Source organism: Malaya genurostris, chromosome 2, assembly GCF_030247185.1.
Source record: "Malaya genurostris strain Urasoe2022 chromosome 2, Malgen_1.1, whole genome shotgun sequence".
NCBI classification, from domain to species: Eukaryota; Metazoa; Arthropoda; class Insecta; order Diptera; family Culicidae; genus Malaya; species Malaya genurostris.
Genome location: NC_080571.1, coordinates 72,926,852 through 72,949,517, shown reverse-complemented (window position 1 = coordinate 72,949,517; position 22,666 = coordinate 72,926,852). Strand labels below are relative to the sequence as shown.

The window sequence follows — 22,666 nt, the reverse complement described above, 5'->3', positions numbered from 1 at the left end:
TCTAAGTACCAAAAAGACTGTGTACAGCATCCTTTTTTATGACAATTTGCCTCGGACCGATTTTAGCACGGTTCGTTTTTGGCAACATAATCACATGTTGTAAACCAGATGATGGCAGCATTTTCCAGTTGAAAGCAATTCCATAATTATACTGATTTAAACTACTTACAGCAATGAATGTTGGAAGAACATAACACCCATATACCATTCGCATCAGTTCGTCGAGATCAGCAAATGCGTGTGTGACAAATAATTTCACTCAATTTTCTCGAAGATGACTCAACCGTTTTCTACAAACTCAGATTCATATGAAAAGTCGTATACTCCCAAACAAGGTTCCTGAATTACGTTTGGGTCCGACTTCTGATTGCGGAACTACAGGATTATATGTGAAACGAAATTAAAATAATGCAATTAATTTTTCTCGTAGATGGCTGAACCGATCTAAGACTCAAATGAAATCTAAGAATCATCTATAATTCAAATGAGAGGTCTTAAAATCCTATAAAACCTCTTACTTTTTAGTCAGATCCGACTTCTGGTTTAGAAAATGCAGGGTGATTAGTATAAAAATGTCCATTTCACATAAATTAATCAGGTTTATCGGGTTTGCAGATTTGGATAGTCGATTACCAAATAAATTTATTTCAGTTTGAGCGGTATGCGTTTTTGGATTCGGAATGTACCCCCAAATTTTAATTCGCACTACAATTTCTCAAAGATGTCTACACACTGCTCAGGTGAATTTAACTGATTTCGGCTACACCGATTTTAGAATTCCGGTTCCAGTATCGAATCGATTCTCAAAGCTCAATCATTTTCTCAAAAAAGACCAAATCGAACTTCAAAAACAAATATTACAGGACTTAAGGTCCCATACAAAATTGGTGAGTTTTATCCGATTCTGGAGTTACAGATGATGAGTTTATAAATTTCATGTAAATTGTTTGGCGTAATAATTTATGGCCATTCGAATCATTTTGGGCTATGCTAATTCCTGAAAACCGGCTCTGGAAGTACCATAAATAATGACGAAAAACTCTAAAGTGGAACTTACTTCGACATCTCATGGAATGTTCAATCGATTGTCACACGTTAAGATTGAAATTCGATATGTTTTGCAGTTTCGGCATTACAGGGTAATGAGTGATTAAAATCTCAATTTGCCGTTTAAAACGACGATAATTAAAATAATGTCATGAGAACTAAAACACCTAAGAATATCCATGCAAAAACACATGCGTATTGATAAAAAAAAGGTATCATCTCACTGCTAGGTGGATTAATCACGTTTTTAAGTAACGAAGGGGTCTAACCGAGCTTGAGCTTGAGCGATCACCCCTGGTTGCTACTCCGTTACTGATCGGGATTACCTGAAATTGTACAGGGGGTTTCTAGATGATCCAACCTGGGACTGGTAAATCATCCTTCAATGTACATCTTCTGGTAATCCCAGAATTCATTGATCAGTACCGGCGCCGGCCATGACCGAACGTAGATCGTCTGAGGAATGGGAAGGGATGTTAGTCCAACACTTGTTGTTACTAGAGGCCGTATATACTATCGCGCACTCCACAAGAGTCTCGGGAGAAGGATATTTGGTAGTAAAAATTTCAGTATTGGTATTATTCGAGCGCGACTCAGTATGTTCCGGTTTCAAGATGCTCGGATGCACCACTAAACTCACTGACTTCCCGAGTAAACGTTTCAACAATATCCTATATTGAAGTCCCGGGAAGTCTTGATTCACAACTGTTATTCGAGGAAACTGAAGAAAAATTTGCAATACTATCGCGTAAAGAATAAAAACTTCCTTATTTTTTATAAATGAAATTAAGTGATACAAAATAAACGAGTAAATAGGATTTAAACAAAATAGTTGATTCATTGCATTGACATATTCTAAACAGTTGCTATAAAATCATTTTAAATCACCAAATTTATTTATTTATTTATTTATTCATTTATTAATTTATTAATTTATTATTTTTTAATTTATTAATTTATTAATTTATTAATTTATTAATTTATTAATTTATTAATTTATTAATTTATTAATTTATTAATTTATTAATTTATTAATTTATTAATTTATTAATTTATTAATTTATTAATTTATTAATTTATTAATTTATTAATTTATTAATTTATTAATTTATTAATTTATTAATTTATTAATTTATTAATTTATTAATTTATTAATTTATTAATTTATTAATTTATTAATTTATTAATTTATAAATTTATTAATTTATTAATTTATTATTTTTTAATTTATTAATTTATTAATTTATTAATTTATTAATTTATTAATTTATTAATTTATTAATTTATGAATTTATTAATTTATTAATTTATTTATTTATTAATTTATTTATTTATTAATTTATTTATTTATTTATTTATTTATTTATTTATTTATTTATTTATTTATTTATTTATTTATTTATTTATTTATTTATTTATTTATTTATTTATTTATTTATATACATTTTAATCAACAGACAAACTACAGTCTTAATGATTATTTCTAAGAATATTCAAAAAATTCGCTTTTATTCTGCTACAAGGAAAATGGAAATCGAATCTCCTAGATACGCCATTGAAGGTTCGCTGCAATCCAATAACGGCACCGTTGATTCCGTAGTTAGTACGACGTAGAGGTATTCTGAGGAGAGCGGTTCTCGTGACAAATCCTAGACAACGAGAAGCCTTTGCCACGATGTACGAAATATGCTGCTTGTAATTCAATTATTCGTCGAGAAGAACGCCAAGATCTTTGACACAATTGACTCTATCAATCACTGATCCTCGAAGACAATAATTGAAACGAATAGGTGTTTTTTTTTCGTGTGAAGGTGATAATCAAGCATTTGCTGATATTTAGCGTCATTTTATTAATTTCACACCACTCGGAGAAAATTTCAAGCTCACTCTGAAGGAAACAGGCATCTTCAAGAGTCTTGATAATTTAGAATAACTTTAGGTCGTCCGCGAAAGATAATCGTGAACCTTTCAATGAATAGTTCACGTCGTTGAAATACAGTAGAAATATCAGTGGTCCGAGATGACTGCCTTGTGGAATACCAGAAAAAGCAAAAAACTCCTTGGAAACATTTTCATTGATCTTAACCGCCAGCCGTCGATTGCAAAGATACGATTGAATGCACCGAAGAATGTTGGAAACGAAGCCCAGTCTGTCCAATTTGGCAATTGTGATAGCGTGATTAATTTTATCAAAAGCAGCAGAGAGATCCGTGTAGAAAACGTCCGTTTGATAACCTTTAGGCATAGCATCCGTTATAAACGTCGTGAAAGTTAGTAGGTTAGTGGCCGTTGAGCGTTTCGGCATGAACCCGTGTTGAGTACTGCTTGCAGTGATTAAAAATAGGCTCCAGAATGACAAGCTCAAACAATTTAGGAATGGCGCTAAGAGCGGTGATACCACGGTAATTGTCGATGTTCTTCTTGTCTCCTTTTTTGTACACAGGAAACATATAAGCAGATTTCCAGATATCAGGAAATACTCCAGTCATGAGTGACAGTCGGAACAGAAGACATAGAGGTACTATAATACCACTAGAGCATCGCTTCAAAATAACTGCCGGGATACCGTCGGGTCCACCAGAGTGTGAACTTGCGCTTATGTTAATTGAATTCATTGACAGTCCCAAAACGGGAACGTTAAGTGCCGCCTGGGTGATTTGGGAAGGTGCTAAGATTTCTCTAGAAAATATCCCAGAGAATTTTTTCATGAATATTTCGCAAATTTCCTGCATGCTAGAACTTGTCTGTTCATTGTAAAATATAGATGAAGGAAGATCTGAAGCCTTCCTTTGCTCGTTAACGTGCTTCCAGAATGATTTTGGATTAGACTTTAATCTCCTCTGTACACTGCGTAAATAGTTGGCATAGCAACGTTCAGCTGTCTTTTTGTAAACTTTGTTGATTTCTACGTAGTTTTGCCGGAGCAACAAACCTCCGTTCTTAGAATATTTCTTAAATGCTGTCCTTTTAAAACTTTTCAGTCGTTGTAGTTCTACGGTTTGCCACGGTACTTGTTCGGGTGGCTTACTAATTTGTTTAGGGACATATTGGTCAATAGCATACATCAGAACGTTGGAAAATGTTTGAGCTGCAAGATTAACATGGCCATTGTCAAGAATAAAGGTCAACAGATTTTACACGCGTCTTGATTCTTTATTATTTCTGCATTATTATTTTAATTATTTATTAAAATTATTCATTGGTTATATTGGTTGATCTAGGCAGCCGGCTACCGAGAAAAATATTAATTTATTGTTTGAAATATTAATATCAAGTGTTTTTTACTATGTATGCTATATACCGATGCATGTTATCTCTGTCATTAACTTTGTAATATCAACGGATTAGCGCAATAGTTGATTTTTATCATTCAATTTATAATCCTGAAAGACAATCAATAACATGGAAGAAAAAAACATTCCAAATAAAACTTTTCTCCGAAGCTAGACGGAAATTGATAGGTTGAATGAAGATATAATTTTGGAAAATAGAGTAATCAGAAGTGAAACATTGAAAATATCTGATCACTGAAACGAAAAAGAAACTCCTGCAATTGTCGCCTCTTCAAACATGGAAGCAGGAACCCAGTGGATCTATTCTTTGATTCCACACGGCATCTAGGCTGGTACTGTCCGGAGAGAGCTAATAGGTACTATCAATCTTTTAGTGGACCCCAGCCCCCAATTTTTCTCAGAGATGGCTGAGACGATTTTCACAAACTGAAAGGCTAAGGATTTTTTTTTTAAATTCATGATTTTTATTTTGATCCGACTTCCGATTCCGGAATCACAGAGTAATTAGGGTATAAATTCTATATTTAGGGTGTTTTTTCGTAAATGACCGTGTAGAGAGCTACAATTTCCTTCAAGTAAATAGATAGATGACTAAATAATCTCACTTCTGTCATACCAGTCTAAGGTTCCGGAAAACTGGAAATAGTGGTCGAAAACTCTTACATAGGACTAAATAGCACTTCGATTTCGCAGACTTGGCTAGGCCGATTTTCAAGAACGTAGATTCAAATGAAAGGTATTATGGTCAACTACTAAACTAATAAATTTTGTCCGGATTCGACTACCAGACTTCGATTCAGGAGGTACCTGAAATCGTGGAATTCACTTCGTTTTCTCAGAGATGGCTTAACCGATCTTAGAACTGTTCCAATTTGTAGGTTAAAAAGTTAAAATGTAAATTCAAAAACATTTTGTTACATTGCTTTTAAGAAAAAATAAATTCCATTAAATTCCACTATATTAAAGCTTTTCGCCTTTCTCATATAGAAAGGTTATGCAATCACTGTGAAAACCGACTTTTGAACCGAGGCCCGGAGGGCCGAGTGTCATATACCATTCGACTCAGGTCGTTGAATACGTAAAATGTCTGTATGTTTGTATGTATGTATGTAAAATTTTTTGCACTCACTTTTCTCAAAGATGGCTGAAACGATTTTCATGAACTTAGATTTAAATAAAAGGTCTTGTAACCCCACACAAAGTTCCTGAATTTTATTCGAATCCGACTTCCAGTTCCGGTACAATTGTTCCATACAAAGTTCCTGAATTTCCGTTTCCGGAATTACAGGGTTATTAGTAAAAAAAATCCTATTTCAAACTACTTCCTCACTTTTCTCAGAGGTGTCGTGATCGATTCTTACAATCTTGAATTCAAATAAAAGGTCTCATAGTCTCAAATAAAGCACACAAATTATAAAAAAATTGATACCGTCATTTAAACATTACATCACTAGGTGGATTAAAACAGGTTTTTCAAAAAAATTTCAATTCTTTGACATTCTTCTATTCTTTCGGTCCCACTTATCATAAAATAGCTAAAAATTTTATCAACTGCAGCACCGTCTTTTACCAATATCACACACTAGTAGCAGGTATCCGTAACCGTTTCATTTTTTTTATAGCGTGTACGAAATAGAACAAAGCAAACATCGTTCGTTTTGTGTCTTCTTCTTACACCGTACCACCACGTACCGATATTGTATATATTATCATTCTATATGGCGATTTGAAAACTTTGACACTCATCGCCCTGTAACTGAGGAACCGGAGGTCAGATCCGGATGAAATTTCACAATAGCTTTAAAGAAGTCAAATCAAGATTTGTGAAAATCGGTCCAATCATCGCAGTGAAATCGAAGTGAATTCTACTTTTGAGTTTTTCTTCATCACTTTCGGTGCTTCCGGAACAAGAAAAGGATGGACCAGTAGTGTCGAATAAGGTTTTCAATTTATCAGACCGTTTCATGGGAATTATACCTGGTTTTGACCATCATTTGTGGAAAAATACAATTGAAATTGGTATTTTTCCACTTATCACGCTTTAGTTCCGGAACCGAAAGTCAGATCCGGTTAAAATGTTCTAGCAATTTTCAGTATAATGTAAGACCTTTCACTTACATCTTATTTTGTGAAAATCGGTTGAGCCGTTTCAGAGAAAAATGATTGCACACTTTTTCTCTAATTCTCACATATTACCATGTAGCTTCGGAACTGAAGGTCAGATCCAAATGATATTCAATAGCAGGCTATAGGACCATAAAAACTTTTATTTGAATCTTAGTTTTTGAAAATCGGATCTGCCATCTCTGAAAACAGTGAACCGGAACCGGAAATCGGATCGGGATGAGATTCAATAGCAGACTATGGGACCACGAGGATTAAAAAATTTCAAATTTTTGTCTACGAGGTTTATGAACTTACCTACTCTTAGTTTTCGTATACAAATTTTTCTCAAAGATGGACAAGTTGAAAGGTCTAAGGTTTTTTTATAACATCCATGATTTTTATTTTGATCCGACTTCCGGTTTCGGAATGACAGAGTAATTAGAGTATAAATTATATTTTTAGGAAGTTTTTTTGTAAATGACCGTGTAGAGAGCCACAATTTCCTTCAAAATCGTTTATAAATTTCTCTAGTTGGTAGGTCTTGAAAGTAGACGAATAAATAATCTCACTTCTGTTATACCAGTCTAAGGTTCCGAAAAACTGGAAATAGTGGTCGAAAACTCTTACGTAGAACTAAATAGCACTTCGATTTCGCAGACTTGGTTAGGCCGATTTTCAAGAACGTAGATTCAAATGAATTTTGTCCGGATTCGACTACCGAACTTCGATTAAGGAGGTACCTGAAATCCCACAGTCACTTCGTTTTCTCTGCGATGGCTTAATCGATCTGAGAACTGTTCCAATTTGTAGGTTAAAAAGTTAAAACGCAAATTCAAAACCAATTTGATACATCGCTATTAAGGAAAAATAAATTCCATTCAATTCCACTATATTAAAGCTTTTTGTATTATTTCGCAACTAATGTCACGAAATAGTAACAGACTTAACATTTATACACTGATGAAAGTTGCAAAAAGCATACTGAAATACTAATATCTGTGTCTTACTATTTCATAATATCGGAGCGAAAAAGTTTTAAAAAATATGATTTTGGACGAAGTAAGACCAAAAACAACAGAACTCAATTCGCAAGCGATTTTAAACGATCCAATTGGTAGCGTCGCGTCGCCGGTCGTTCGCAGAGGCCATTGATCTCGGCCGTCTGATGGCCGAACGCCTTACCCTCTATCTCTCTCTCTCTCTCTCTCTCTCTCTCTATAAAGTATCGATTGTAGATCATTTTTGCTTTTGTTTTGTTTTATTCGGATTCTTCGCTGAACGCTTTCAATTGTTTTCTGCGCCGCGCAGCATCCTTGCGACGTCACGAGCCCCACGCTCGATTATAGAACCGACCGGTCGAAGGGAAACGGTGTGTGTGTGTGGGGAGTGGGTGAAGATAAGATGGCAATGTATTGAACGAACGAACGAACGAAGACCACGTCTGTGTTTTGTGAATTTGTTTGTTCGATCCACCGAAGAAACCCCAACATTGACAATGGTTCGAACGCTGCGTCTTACCGCCGCGATTGCGCGATCGTCAGTCGAGGACAATGTTTTTTTTTCTTTTCTTCTCCTGGTGTGCCATTGTTTTGTTTTTGATTTCAATTCGTTCTTTCGGTTTCACGGTTTCGCTTTTGCCTCGCCACTCGCGTTTTTCTTTGTTTATATTCGATAGCCCATGCTTCGGTGCCATTTCTCGATGAACATTAGAAAAGGTCCCAAGTGCAAGTGACAGTTTCTCTTGGGTTACTTTCTCTTTCAATTATTACGGCAAATTCCAGTAATTTCCAACAAATTCTACAGTGCATATCGAAAGTTCATGACTTTTGCTATAATCCTATGTGAAGTGTTAGATGGAAAGATTGCTGATTGGACCGTAATACTCGAAAGAGAAAGTAAACAAAGAGAAACTGTCATTTGCACCTTTTCTCGTGTTTGTCTTCATTTGTGTTCACATTTTGCGCGCTTTTTGTCACGATTTGGCACTTTTCGGTGTCCAGACTGTGTTCAGAGACATAAACCTCTGGAAAAAAAAATCCCAAACGGATGAATGATATGAAATATAATTAATTGTTTCATGCATTATTAGCATCAAACTGATAGAATTAGATGGCGGCTTTATCAGACTTTGGCACAAAAAGGGAACCGGTTTCTACCACTGCGGGAAGAAACGGCCTTCAAATGATCATCGCAAAATACAGAAAAAAAAAATCGCCACTTTTAATTCCTTAAAATGATTTAGAAGATTCTTGTCAAGGTTAAAACGTGGCGAAACTCGTTGCCGTCCCAAACAACGAAGCAACTGCCGTGATTCTGCCGGAGTTCCGCGATGCCCGCGAGCTACGAATGATTAAAAAATAAGCTAAAATGTCAGTTTCTACCGTCTCTCAGTCTGCTTCTTATTCATCCTCTTCGGTTGCAATTTGTTCCGGGAAGACGCGAGCTACGATCGCTGAGGACGTGTTTCGGGCGGTTTGATGAGGGTTTTGTAGCGTTTTTTCTTTTCTTATCTTTCTTACTTCCCTTGCTTTTCGTACAATATTCTGTGATTCGCGGTTTTATTTCGTTCGGTGACACTTGATGAATGGACCATTTTTTAGCAAGAACCCTGCTCACCGTCACTGCGGCAGGATGATTTAGTAGTTCGATGGCTGGCTAGTCGGCAGCATTCTGTGCGGGGTCAAAGCTTCGAAGTTTCACAAAAATTTGTGTAAAAACTCAGTCATGAATATGAGGAGCCCGAAGAAGATTCTATTTTGAAGGTTTGTGCAAATTCTGGATCTGTATGTATTCTATCCAATGAATGCAGGTTCATAAGGGCACCAAAAACATGTCCATCTCTTATTTTCTAAAGCGGTACTGAACAAATGATTTAGAATCACCAAACTCTCTCTGTACCAAATTTAGGCAGATTTGGAAATGGGCAAGTGCTGCCACATAGCGGTAAAACCTCCTAGATGGGGAGATGTGATTGAAGAGCGTACGTGAAAATTCCGAAATAGAAATTTATTTTTAATGTCAGATATATTACAAATTCATGGAACATCAAGAATTGATGTAACATAATAAAAGTTTGAAATGAAGTCAATTCGGGAAACTGAATTGAAGTCAATTCTGGGAATTGAAATGAGATGGCACTAACTAGTTAAAAGTAACTGAATTAAATGAAATCGATGAAGAGTTGTTCTCAACAGTATTCAAACATTTCTAAAATCGCTTCGAACCAAACTCTAGTTTAATCTATGTTCGGAAAATCACAGAGTTGATTTTGCTGCGAAAAGTTTATTCGAGAAAATACGTAGCGACCTTTTTCCAGTGTAGTGGCAGCATGCTATATCAGACCAAAACAGACAAGGCAAGAGACGCTTCGTGTGACAAATTTCACTTGTATAAATCGCTCCGTTTATTATTCCGGAAGTGATTGAGGAAGCGCTCATTTCACCACAACCGTCAATCGTCTACCGAGTCTTAACTGGAACTTATTAGGTGTTCAATGTTTTTTTTCGAAACATCGAAAGACTTGGAAATGAAACATCTTTTCCTAAAAAGCTGACGTAACGAATTGGCATAAGATGTTCTAAATTTTTTCTGGTTTGGGGATTTATACAGTGTGTAAACATGTAACACCATTACGCTTCGTGGATTCCGACGAAACCCGGCTGGCACCTGAGAGTTTTTAGCGACAACTCGAATCGGAATAATCGAAGCCGGCTCTCGAATCGTTGTACTAATTTTCCTCACCATTTTAGTGTCTACACTTAGGTCTTTTTTACGCGGTTTTTGTGGGGTTTTTACGCGGATTTCAGAAGTTACGTAATTTTTTAACGAGTTTTTTTTTTGAAGTTGCGCGGAAAATTCCTTATATCATGAATAACACTAAAGTTACGGTAAAAGTACCTTCAGCAAATTTGTTTGAAAAAACTTTCTGCACAACTTTGTCGAAGTAACTCAGCCCCTATGTTGGCTCTGAACTAAAATAATATTTTTATCTCACTTTTAGGGTGATTAATCACGTAAATAAATTTTGTCAAAATATGGCGTCTATCATTCTGAGCAACTTTGCTGAAGATACTGTACCTCAAAAACCACGTTCCTATGAATTATCAATTAAGAGCGTGAAATTGCGCTTTTGAACCACTGTGCTCTGGTCTGGTTTTCTATGTGCAGAAAGTGTGTGCAAAAAGAAATGGTGCAGTAGTTTATGAATGCCAATGGACACGGACTTCCAAAATCTGCTTTCGAGAAAAACGCGTTCAAAGTTTTTTATCTGTAAAATCAATGAAAACAATTTATTACTCAAAGGAGTCGGTAGGGTCTAACATTTTCAAAAAATCATATTTTTTCTTTTATAATTTGTTGCACTTCAAGAACGTTTTTTCAAGTTTTTAAGTAAATTGAAGCAGAAATCTTGGGCCTGTATGGCAAGCTCTTACTTCTTCGCAGTATGAGATATACAAAGATAAAGTCCCATAACTTGCTGAGTTTTGTTCCGATGGGCTTGAAAATTTCACGAAATATTCTTGAAATGTTTACTATAAGAAAATACAAAGAAAAAAATAAATGATTTTTAAAAAGTGTTAGACCCTACCCGCCTCTTAATCATACAAATTTGAAGTACATAACACAACTACGCGTCAATTGCTTACCAATAGCAAGGATCGAAAGTTTGTCTGTAATCCATTTGATGCAAACATTTTATTTAGGCGGGGCTTGTCTTTGAGACGGTGATCTCGGAGTAGTTCGTCCGGTGGTCAAAGTCTGCAAATTTTCTACCTAGACAAATCATCATGTTTTTGAAATGTTTTATATAGACAAATTTTGTTTGGTGCCGAATGTCTTAGAATTGCATAAAACGTCATATCGAGATTTTTTTAATCGACTCTCGACTGGGATTTTGAAATTTCCTAAATCAAAAGTCCCTTTTTCTTTTTTTTCTCGGAATAACACCGGATTATCGATCTTTCATGCAATTTTAAGACAATTGGCATAAAAAAAATGTTTCAATTTCGGAAATCTAAATTTCTCAGTCCAAAAAAGTCGATTTTATCCAAAAAAAAATTGTTTTACTTTATCTACAATCCAATAATAGCTTTCAAATGAGCCTAAACTTGTTGAAATTGTTCCAGCCATCTTCGAGAAAATTGTGCGTATAGAATAAATTATCGAAAGGTGCACATACAGACATTTTCCGATCTCGTCAAGCTTAGTCAAATGACACTAGAGGTAACCAATGCTCCGATCGAAAGACGAGTTATCTAGTAATTCTATTATTTTTCTATAGAAGAGGGCAAATCGTAAAATCACAAGATTTTTTGTGATTTAAAGTTTTTTGAATAAAAAAAATTTTTTTCTTTTCATTTTACGTTTCGTCTTAGACTCGTCAGTGCAAATTGAACTGCTTATAGCAAACTTAAACAGTTCAACTTGAGCCGCTAAGCAGACGTAAAGTTAATGCTATTTGCAAAACACTTATTAAATTGGCCCCGAACGGCCATGTCTTTGCATGACGTGCCGAACGAAAACGTTTTTTCTGCTTATTTTGGCCGATTCAGGTATGGTCATTTAGGGGTTAACCGAAGTTAACCTACATAACCCCTGAATAATTTCTTTTATTTGATTTCAAACGGTTAGCTTTTTTGGAAACAGTTTTGTAATGTTCCCAATCAATTACTTGTAACTTTTTTGGACGTTATTTTCAGACAATCAATAGCTTCTGAGTTGCAAAAATTTACCCTTTTTAGAATACAAATACATCAGCCCTATTTCGTACAATCCCTATGTAAAAACTAGTCTTGTATCGAATCGGTCAACCAATATGATTTTTCAAAACGTGTGCAAAGTTTCATCCAAATCAGTGCAAGTCAATTCTGATTTTATCTGTTTTTTCTGCTTTCAATTTTTGGCATTGAAAATTCTGGTATTCAAAAATCATGAATATTATGAAACATTTCATCGCATGATGTCTTTTATTCATGATTTCATGATTGTGCTCATTATCGTGATTTTTATCATGAAAATTTACATGGGAAATAAGTTATTATTTTCGATACGAATCATTTTGCTCACGAAATCATGACATATTTCATGATTTCATGGTTTTTAATAACGGCACCGGCAATCTTAATCTTTTTTATAGATACTACACAATTTCACTTTTCATCAATGAGAACAAACTTTTTAATCAATTAAACAACGTAAGATTTTTTAACCCAGGCCAGCTTTTTACACTAGCCTCACATATCAGTTGCCATATTTTCGAACCCCGATTTACAAAAATTCTTAGTGTCAATAAGATCGTGAAACTAGCCGTGAAAAATTCATTCAAAACAAAAGCTCAAGTTCCGTTAGAGAAAAGTAGCGTCAAAAATTCTAAATATCATCTGAAACGAACGAGTCGACTGGTTGTTCTACTTAAAGTTAAATAGATTGTTAAATAGACTGGGATTTAACGGGTCATTTCTGAGTTGGCTTCACTCATATCCTAGCAAAGTCTTGGCATTACGTTCCTTTTGCGGGATTTTGCCTTTCTGTTTCAACAGACATCGCAGCCGATTCTTGCAAGACATTGCGTTGAACCACCAACTCGGGCCATCCTACTGGTCGCGAAATGATAGTGAAAATAGGAGACTCGGCAACCTTACCATTCGATGTTACCTCTGGAGTTCCTCAAGGAAGTCACCTAGGACCGTTTATATTTGTACTTTATCTCAACGATCTAATTTTTACGATCAAGTGTATGAAACTATCGTTCGCCGATGATTTCGAAACAATTTCCAATCATCAAATCCACAGCTGACGCAGAATTTCTTCAAGAATATTTTGACTAGTTGGTGTAATATCAACAGAATGGTTTTGAACGCCACCAAATGCTCCGTCATCCCTTTTAGTCGCCAACAGTCTTTAATCAGTTTCGACTATAAATTCTGGGACGTACATCGTCTGTGAAGGACCTTGGTGTCCTCCTGAACTCTAAGTTGAATTTTAAGGAGCACATTGAGTTTGGAAGATCGCCTCTAAGTTACTAGGATTCACCCCTCTTGTCTGGTCACCGTACTATCAAAAACGATATCCAACGCATTGAAGCAAATCCAACGAAAATTTGTTCGATTCGCTCTGCGTCGGCTTCCTGGGAGATACCCTTGGAAACTTCCAAGTTACCATGACAGATGTTTGAAACTGATTGATCTAGACTTGTCGATCGTTGGCTACTTTTGTGGCAGATCTCCTACAATCAAGAATAGATTGCTTCGAGCTCTGACAGCTTTTACAAATAGTTATCCATCGTCGTAATCTTCGAAACTATTTTTTTCTTAGGATCCCTTATGCTAGAACTAATTATGGGTACAACGAGCCTTTTATCAGCTTGTCCCGCATATTCGATCACTGCTCAAATTTATTCGACATTCGGTTCAGAATGTTGTCAAAAAATTGTTCCTAGGGCAACTATCCAATTAGTTTTAGTTATTTTAAAAATAAGGAGTGTATCGAAAATAAGCTATCCACATACATTTGTGTTGTACGCATGTATTTGTGATGTTTTTTTATGATCAGATCACAGCATGCTGTGCGTTTTGCTGTCAGCTATCGTTTGTTTACTTGTTTGTGCGGTTGAAATTCTGCATTTTCAAAATGTCGCGTATTGGAAAGGAAGTGAAAATTAAGGTTCTGGACACACGGCTAAGTGAGAAGGGTATTACTATGCAAAAATTGACGAAGCGGTTTGGAATTCATCATGCCAGTGTTAAAACCATCATTAATAAGTTTGGGGAGCACTATTCTTTGAATGAGCTACCAGGAAGAGGCAGAAAACCCGGTTCTTCCAACCCGAAACTGGACCAGAAAGTGGTATCTCTAATCATGAAGAACAAATCAATGTCAATACGTGATTTGGCCAAAAAGCAGGAACGAGTGTCGGAATGATCCAGCGTAGCAAGAGGCGAAATCACCTGAAGACCTATATGAAGCAGAAAATATCGAAACAAAGTGTAGAACAGAAGAAGCGAGCATCAACAAGGGCCCGGAAATTGTATTCGCGTCTTTTGCAGTGTCCGGATGCATTTGTTTTGATGGACGATAAGACTTCTGTAAAGGAGGACTCAAAAACCCTTCCAGGTCCACAATACTTTACTGTCGTCGTTGGGGAGGATGTGAGCGTTGCGGACAGGTCGTTTCAAGTGGAGAAATTTGGTTGAAAGGTGCTGGTAGCAATATGTTCCTGTGGTTTGAAGTCAACCATTTTTTACACTACCGGAACTATAAATTCAAAAATCTATCGATTTGAGTGTCTCCAGAAGAGATTGCTGCCTTTATATCAGAAGCATAGTACACCTCCACTGTTTTGGCCAGAAATAGGGTCGGCTCACTATACCAAAACCACTCTCAATTGGCTTGCGGAAAGGGTATAAATTTTTTTGAGAAAAATATTAATGCACCAAATTTCCCTCAGCCTCGATCCATCGAACGTTACTGGGCAATCTTGAAGAGGGTCTTCAAGAAGACTAGTTAGGCAGCTGGGAACATGCAGGAGTTCAAAACAATTTTAGCTCAAGCGTCCAAAAAATGCGATGCAACACTTGTCCGGAACTTGATGAAGCGCGTTCGATCAAAAGTTCGAAAACTCGTGAAGGAATAACTTAAATTTCATCCGGTTTTCTTTATGCTCAAGTTTAACCTCGTACAATAAGGGATCAATTTTTAGTTTGAGTAAAATATTGTTTTTATCATAATTTGAAAGAAAATCTTGTGGATAGCTTATGTTCGATACACTCCTTACTATATTTAAGTAAAATGTGTCATTTGGATGATTGTGATCTGTTGATACAAAAGAAGAGGAGGTTTTATGCCTGTTGGAGAGCAAGTTTGACCGGGCTTCTTTCTATTCCAAACAAACAATTAACAAGATGCGATCATGATTTATACCCAATTAAGGAAAAAAATCAAGTCAATCAATTCTAGAAAAAATGTTGCAGAAGCCCGTTCGCAGCGTGGATGTGAAACATCAATGAAAACCATAGTTCCAAATAGTATCGGGACGGGAAAACCGCACAGATAATCAACAAAATTACCATATCTCATGCGGTTGATCAGTTGCATCCGTCAAGATTGATTGACAATTTCTAAGGCAAATAGAGTAAATAACCATGCAGTTAGACTAGTTTCTACTAGGAACTGTCCCGTCGTGGTCAACCTTCAGCTGCCAATCAATCGCTTTATCAGCGAGTGTTGTTAGTGAGATACACTCTGGTAATCAGTTTCCAACAGCTTTGCGTAGTTCTGGACAGAATATAGTTTGTGTTGGTTGGATTTAATTACAGGGGTTGTAGGGTAGACAATTTCTAAATTAGTTTAAAATCATTTCACGCAAGCCATCGATCGGCTTTACTCAATCTTAAATCATCATCATAATCCAACAAAAAAAAAATATTACTACTTACTTTTAAATTATTGTCGAAACCCGATCGTTTCGATAGTCCATTCCGCATACAAAACAAAAAGCTAAACACACACCGAGATTTATTAGAACCATGAAACAAAATTCAAAACAAAACTCAAAACCATCTATTTGTTTGAACCCTAGACACGTCCTCAAACGACCGGAGGAGCGATCGGTTTTACGATGTTCGCAGTAGAACCTTTTTCCTGTGCCATTTAAACACACTACAGGAAAACAGCGGTCGAAGACAGCACATACACTGTGGTGCAGTGGACTCTGGATTTGGACTCCAAAATCTGCGAACGATCTTGGCAACAACCGCACGTGAATTCGACACTACACCGCTTAAGATATGCCGTTGGGGGTTTCGTTCTTTTTTCTTTTTCTTTTTTTTTTGCATATAAATCGCCTCCTCTCACGTCCTTTCGCTTTTTTTTTGTTGTTTATTCTTCCACCAGTATTTCGAACACAGCACACTTTCAAGATAACATTACAATGAAGGAGGCTGCCTCCTCTCGTATAAGTAGTAGGTAGGTATGTTTGCTTCGCGTTGTTTTCTTTTCTCAAGCCGTTACTTCAAATCGTTATTCTTCCTCAACTGATACTGCCAGGCGATCGCGACGACGATGACGATGTTGACGACGACGACGAACGAACGACGAACGACCGATTGTTTGGTTTTTTTTCCTCTCAAAACACTTGGCTTTCTGCACGCCTGAAACAACTGTAAATCTACACTCGACCAATTCGCTTCGGAATGGTTTTTTTTTTCAATTTCTGCTATGTAAACAACACAAAGGCTAAGCACAATTTTCCTGCTTGCATCACTGTACGGGGTAAAACATGGATTTGGATTATTCCGTTCGATTTCTGCCAACGGTTGCACTCTTTATCTTTATCACGTCACGTCGATGTCTTTATCGCTCAACCGGCTTCTCGAACCGAACCTGAGCTGCTCACGGTTGCACGTGAATTCGATTACTTCTTTCCGCTTTCATCTCCGACTGCTGAAGCCATTATTGATCTCCTGGTGCGCCTCTGCCAGCATGCACCAGCAAGCAAGCAAGCAAACAACAGAAAAACCGGCTCCCGATTGAGAAGATTTTAAATTTAGTTCACATCTGGACAACGCATCGATCTAAGAATGAGCGCAAACGATCCGTACTTAAAGTACGCTTCTGTCAAAATTCCACTTTTTTTTTCTTATATTTAATTACCAATTCACACCACGCACGACGGCTGTTCACGGCCGTTCCAACTCAACGCACAGTCGCGGCACAGAAACGGTTCGTCCCGGTACCCGGCCAGTAACAAACAAATGCAATCAGTGCACTTTTGAACCAAACCAATGCAAGCATTGCCCGAATGAAACCCGCGACACCCGACGCTTGGTACGAATAATCAAAACAAAAGCGCACTCACATAGGATCACTACGCAACTCGAAATAAACGGTCTGCTCTCGTCGGAGAGTGAGTTTCAACTGACTGGACTGGTGCGACAGCTCCCCACGGAGAGCCTACGGACGCCAACGTACCGATATACATAGTGGCTCTCCTGACATCGAAGGTACACAGAAATATTACGCGCGGAGGCTCGCGAGTGTGCGGGAAAACGAACAAAAAAAATTGGTGGCTTGAGCTGCTTAGCACATGTGTTTGGCTGTGTAAATCGAGGTGTGGATGACAACCGCAAGTGTAGAGTGTTCTTTACCTACTATGATGACGATAATGATGATGATGATGATGATGACGATGATGGGAGGTGGGTACTGCGTACATTGACCGACCAAAACACAGCGATGATAAGCACTGAACAGTGATGCCAATTTCGCTGCAAATCTTTCTCACTCTTTGGATCGCTTTATAGAGAGGCTATAGAATTGCTGGAAACTCCTCCTAGTGCCATACACCATTCGACACAGTTCGACGAGACTGTTTAATGCCTGTCTGGATGCACCTTTTAACGCTTTTTCTATCCGCTTAGTTTTCTCAGCGATGTGTATTGCTAAACTGGTACCAGCGAAGTGATATCGTGCGCGCTGAATTTCTTTATTTCATCTAGTATCGGGGTAATTATTTCAGGAAAAAAAACCTTATTTAATCCACCTAGTGAGTAATGATGCCTTTCTCATATTACTAATATTTTCAAAAATACCACTGAAGATTCTGCAAAAAAAAATCAAAAAAAAAATTAAAGACTTACTTTAGGTATAAACTAACATAACCTTTTCAATTTTTTAATCAGAATTTTTCTTTATTTTGCGTCATCGTACTTAATGACGGTTTGAAATTTTAAACACTTTACCTAGAGTGACTATAATCAGAGTGGCGACAGCTGTTCGTTTGGAATGACAGCTACCAGTTCCAAACGAGCAAACGACCTGTCAAATCAATGTAAAGCTAATGGGATGTTTTTAATTGTTGCCAGCATTACGGATGAGATGTCGTCACTCTGGTTATAGGCACTCTAACTTTACCCTATAGTTAGGGAACCGCAAGTCGGACCCGGATGAAATTCAACAGAAATCTATGAGGCCTCCATTTGAGCTTAAGTTTGTCAAAATCGATCAAATCATCTCAAAATTGAGTGAGTTTGGTTTTAGAGTTTTTACTTATATATATATATATATATATATATATATATATATATATATATATATATATATATATATATATATATATATATATATATATATATATATATATATATTTATATATATATATATATATATATATATATATATATAGGTCTGTTCAAAAAGTTCCCGGAATTTTTTAATTGCGCGCGTGTGGAGAGTCAAGTGGTCAAAATTTTTTTTTATTGTGTTGGTACATATGTCCCTAATGTATGGTGAAATTTTCAGCAGTATTCATTGTTTACATTCTGTCTTGTAGCGGCTGGTGTAGACGTGTTTTTTTGAGCTCGGCGATTTTTGTTAGTTTAAACAATGGAATTTGTATTAAATTTTGCGTGAAAAATGAAATAAAGTGTAACTAAGTGTGCGAAATGTTACAGAGAGTCTACGGTGAGTCTGCTATGGAAAAAAACAAGTGTTTACGAATGGTATAAGCGTTTCCAAGATGGCCGCGAAGACGTTGAAGACGACGAACGCTCCGGTCGACCCAGCACGTCAATAATCGATGAAAATGTGGGAAAAGTGGAAAAAATGATTATGGATGATCGCCGAATCACTATTAGAGAAGTTGCTGATGAAGTTGGCATATCAGTTGGCTCATGCCATCATATTTTTTTAAATGTTTTGGGCATGAAACGAGTGGCAGCAAAATTCATCGTTGCTTATTCGTGATTTTTTGGCTAAAAACAAGACTTTAATCATGTCCCAACCTCCTTATTCACCAGATATCGCTCCGTGTGATTTTTTCATGTTCCCAAAGTTGAGACCCATGAAAGGACAGCGTTTTTCATCGATTGAAGAGATAAAGGCAGAATCGCTGAGAGTGCTACAGAGCATCACAAAAAGTGACTATCAGGGGTGTTTCGAAGACTGGAAAAAACGCTGGCATAAGTGTATTATATCTAGGGGGATTACTTTGAAGGGGACCATATAGACGTAGACGAATAAATAAATATTTTTTTAGAAAAATGAGAATTCCAGGTACTTTTTGAACAGACCTCGTATATATAAAAGGTATAGAATTCGCTCAAACTTCGGAAAAATTATCCGAGACCCGAGTGTCATATACCAATCGAATTAGCTCGATGTACTAAGCAATTGTCCGTGTGTGTATGTGTATGTCTGTATGTGTGTTGTCAACAAATACATCGCGCTCTCAGAGATGACTGGACCGATTTTGATAAAACAAGTCTCAAATTCAAGGACTCCCTGTCATCCTAAACGCTATTGAATGGTTTTGAGATCGGATGTTTACTTTTTGAGTAATATGAAGTTTAAGGGGTGGGTAGGGTCTAAAGTTTTTTTAAATCATTTATTCTTTGAATTCTTCTAATCTTTAAATTTTCTAATAGTAAAACATTTTAAGAATATTTCGTGAAATTTTCAAGCCAATCGGAGTAAAACTCAGAAAGTTATCGGCCTTTATCTTTTCTTATCTCATACTGCGAAGGAATAAGAGCTCGGCTCACAGGCCCAAAATTTCTGCTTCGATTGACTTAAAAACTTGACAAAACATTTGTGAAATGTTTTATTATAACAAATTATAAAAGAAAAAATATGTTTTTTTAACGTTTGTTTCCATTGATTTTATAGACAAAAAACATTAAACGCGTTTTTCTCGAATGGAGGTTTTGAAAGTCCGTGTCCATCGTCATTCAAAAATTACTGCATCAATTTTTTTTTATTTTACACACACTTTCTGCATATAAAAACCAGACCCCAACGTTTCCCTTTTCGTTGTTTGTTACTTTGGGGAGGTTTTACAGCTACAAAATGGTGGGTTATTTTGTGCAAAATCGTAGTTTTGACTTTAAACAACCACCAAAAATTAAAATAAATTTTAAAAAAATCATACAGAAATGATGGGGTCTAGAAAAATTTCTACTCTAACTAAGCTGCTTTGACTTGTTCATTTCTGATTAGTCTGCACTGGGATACAGTGCACACCACAAATCATGATTTTTAAAAAGCGTCTCCAAAAATACCTTTTCACCTACTCATTTCTCAATATTTTCCACGAAAAATTACAAAATATTGTTCAAATGATGCTTTTTATCATGGAAAACATTTGAATTTATTTTGTTGATCGATGATTCTGAGAAAAGAATCGCAAAAATGATGATTTTTTTCCATCATTTAGACCCTAAAAAATCCGTTTATTGTAGTTCAGGTCTGGCTTATTGGAATAATTGCGCGTATTATTATTAAATATTAAAACATTATTGAATATATATAAAAAATAACCCTTTTCCAAAACTCATTCCTGAGCGAAGAGGAACGTTTTGAAAAATCGTGGCGAATAGTTGAGTAGGTGGCAGAAGTGAGCTCCTTATTCCCAACGTATAGCAAATTAGAAATTTAGGATTTTGGAAAAAATAGTTCGAGTTTGTATATCTGTTATGTGGCTAGACCAACAAGAGAATTGTTTGGCTCCATTTGCATCGAACAGGTGGCAATTACTTTGCATCGGAATTCAGCAGAAAATGTTGACTATATTTTCCGTGAATTCGGAACAATTCACGGAAAATATAGTCAACATAGTTCAACATCAAAGAACGTTAATATTTCAATCTTTGTTAAAATCAACGATTCGAACATAACGAACTGTTTACGATATTTTCTTACATTGAAATAAACTGAGTATTAAAGACTGAAAAAGGCTTTCGATACTCTCAATCATGAAACTCTACTTAAGAAGTTCCAAAACTATGGACCTAAAGGAATTACCAACTGCTAATTGCTACACGGAAAACAGAACCAAATGTGATTCCATAAATGAAAAATAAAACAAATTCTCTGAGACAAGTAAGCATTCACGTTCCACAAGGAAGTAATATAGAACCGTTGTATTGTCTACTGCACATCAACGGCATAAGTAAATTGATGCCAACCTTCATAGCATTGATGTCATAGCGCTACAGAAAAAAAAGACATCCTTCTAAAGTTTTCAACCGCTTTTCTCTTTTTCGTGGATTTCAAAAGTGATCACCAAGTAGTAATTTGCCTATAGAAGCGCTTCGAGCTGCTCAGCAATTGCTTACGAGCACTTACGTTCAAGCTTGCATACAAAGGTAATATATGCATGCAAATCGTATTCAACTGTGACTTTCACTAGTTTTCACTTGTGAAAGTTATTTACGCACGATCGCCTTATCACAAATAAGCGTAATGTGAGCAACAGGCGAAAGTAATTCTATGACAAGCAGGGACGGCAAAGTTCATAAAATATTGGTGGGGCAAAAAAAAATATTACTACAAATCATTTAACTCTGCAATATATAAAGCATTTTTATAAAAGAAACGGAGAGGTTAGAGCAAATGAAAAGCAACCAAGTAAAAATCACAAACATTTTCCCTACTATTCCAGTAATAACAAATATTCGAAAGTGGTAATTTGGCACATTTCACATTGTTGTAAATTAGTTTAAAATTTTAGTAAATAAGTTAGGAAATATGAAGGATTACGGAGGCGAACTATGGGGATAACAGAAAAAAGTGTTGTAACAGTTCGGCTAAAAAGTTCGTATCGTTTCAACATAATTGCCATCAGAGGCGATACAGCGATTATAGCGATCTTCCAACTTTTCGATACCATTTTTGTAGTACGATTTGTCCTTTGCCTCAAAATAGGCCTCAGTTTCAGCGATTACCTCTTCATTGCTTCTAAATTTTTTACCAGCGAGCATTCTCTTGAGGTCTGAGAACAGGAAAAAATCACTGGGGGCCAAATCTGGAGAATACGGTGGATGAGGGAGCAATTCGAAGCCCAATTCGTTCAATTTCAGCATGGTTTTCATCGACTTGTGCACGATGCATTGTCTTGATGAAACAAAACTTTTTTCTTCTTCAAATGAGGCGGTTTTTTTTTAAATTTCGTCCTTCAAACGCTCTAATAACGCTATATAATAGTCACTGTTGATGGTTTTTCCCTTTTCAAGGTAGTCGATGGAAATTATACTATGCGAATCCCAAAATACAGACGCCATAACCTTAACGGCCGATTGTTGAGTCTTTCCACACTTTGGGTTCGGTTCATCGCGTGCAGTCCACTCAGCTGACTGTCGATTGGACTCCGGAGTGAAGTGATGGAGCCATGTTTCGTTCATTGTTATATATCGACAAAAAAAATCCGTTTTATTTCGATATAACAG

General features: G+C 36.3%; 1 protein-coding gene across 1 annotated transcript in view; it reads right to left on the bottom strand.

The window, feature by feature from the left end:
• Positions 1 to 17,355, bottom strand: part of LOC131432064 (semaphorin-5A) — a 510,712-nt gene extending 493,357 nt beyond the window's left edge. The window contains exon 1 of the mRNA XM_058598113.1: positions 15,881 to 17,355. The gene's annotated coding sequence lies outside the window, so the exon portion shown is untranslated. The remainder of the gene's footprint in view (positions 1 to 15,880) is intronic.
• Between the last annotated feature and the right edge of the window lie 5,311 nt (positions 17,356 to 22,666).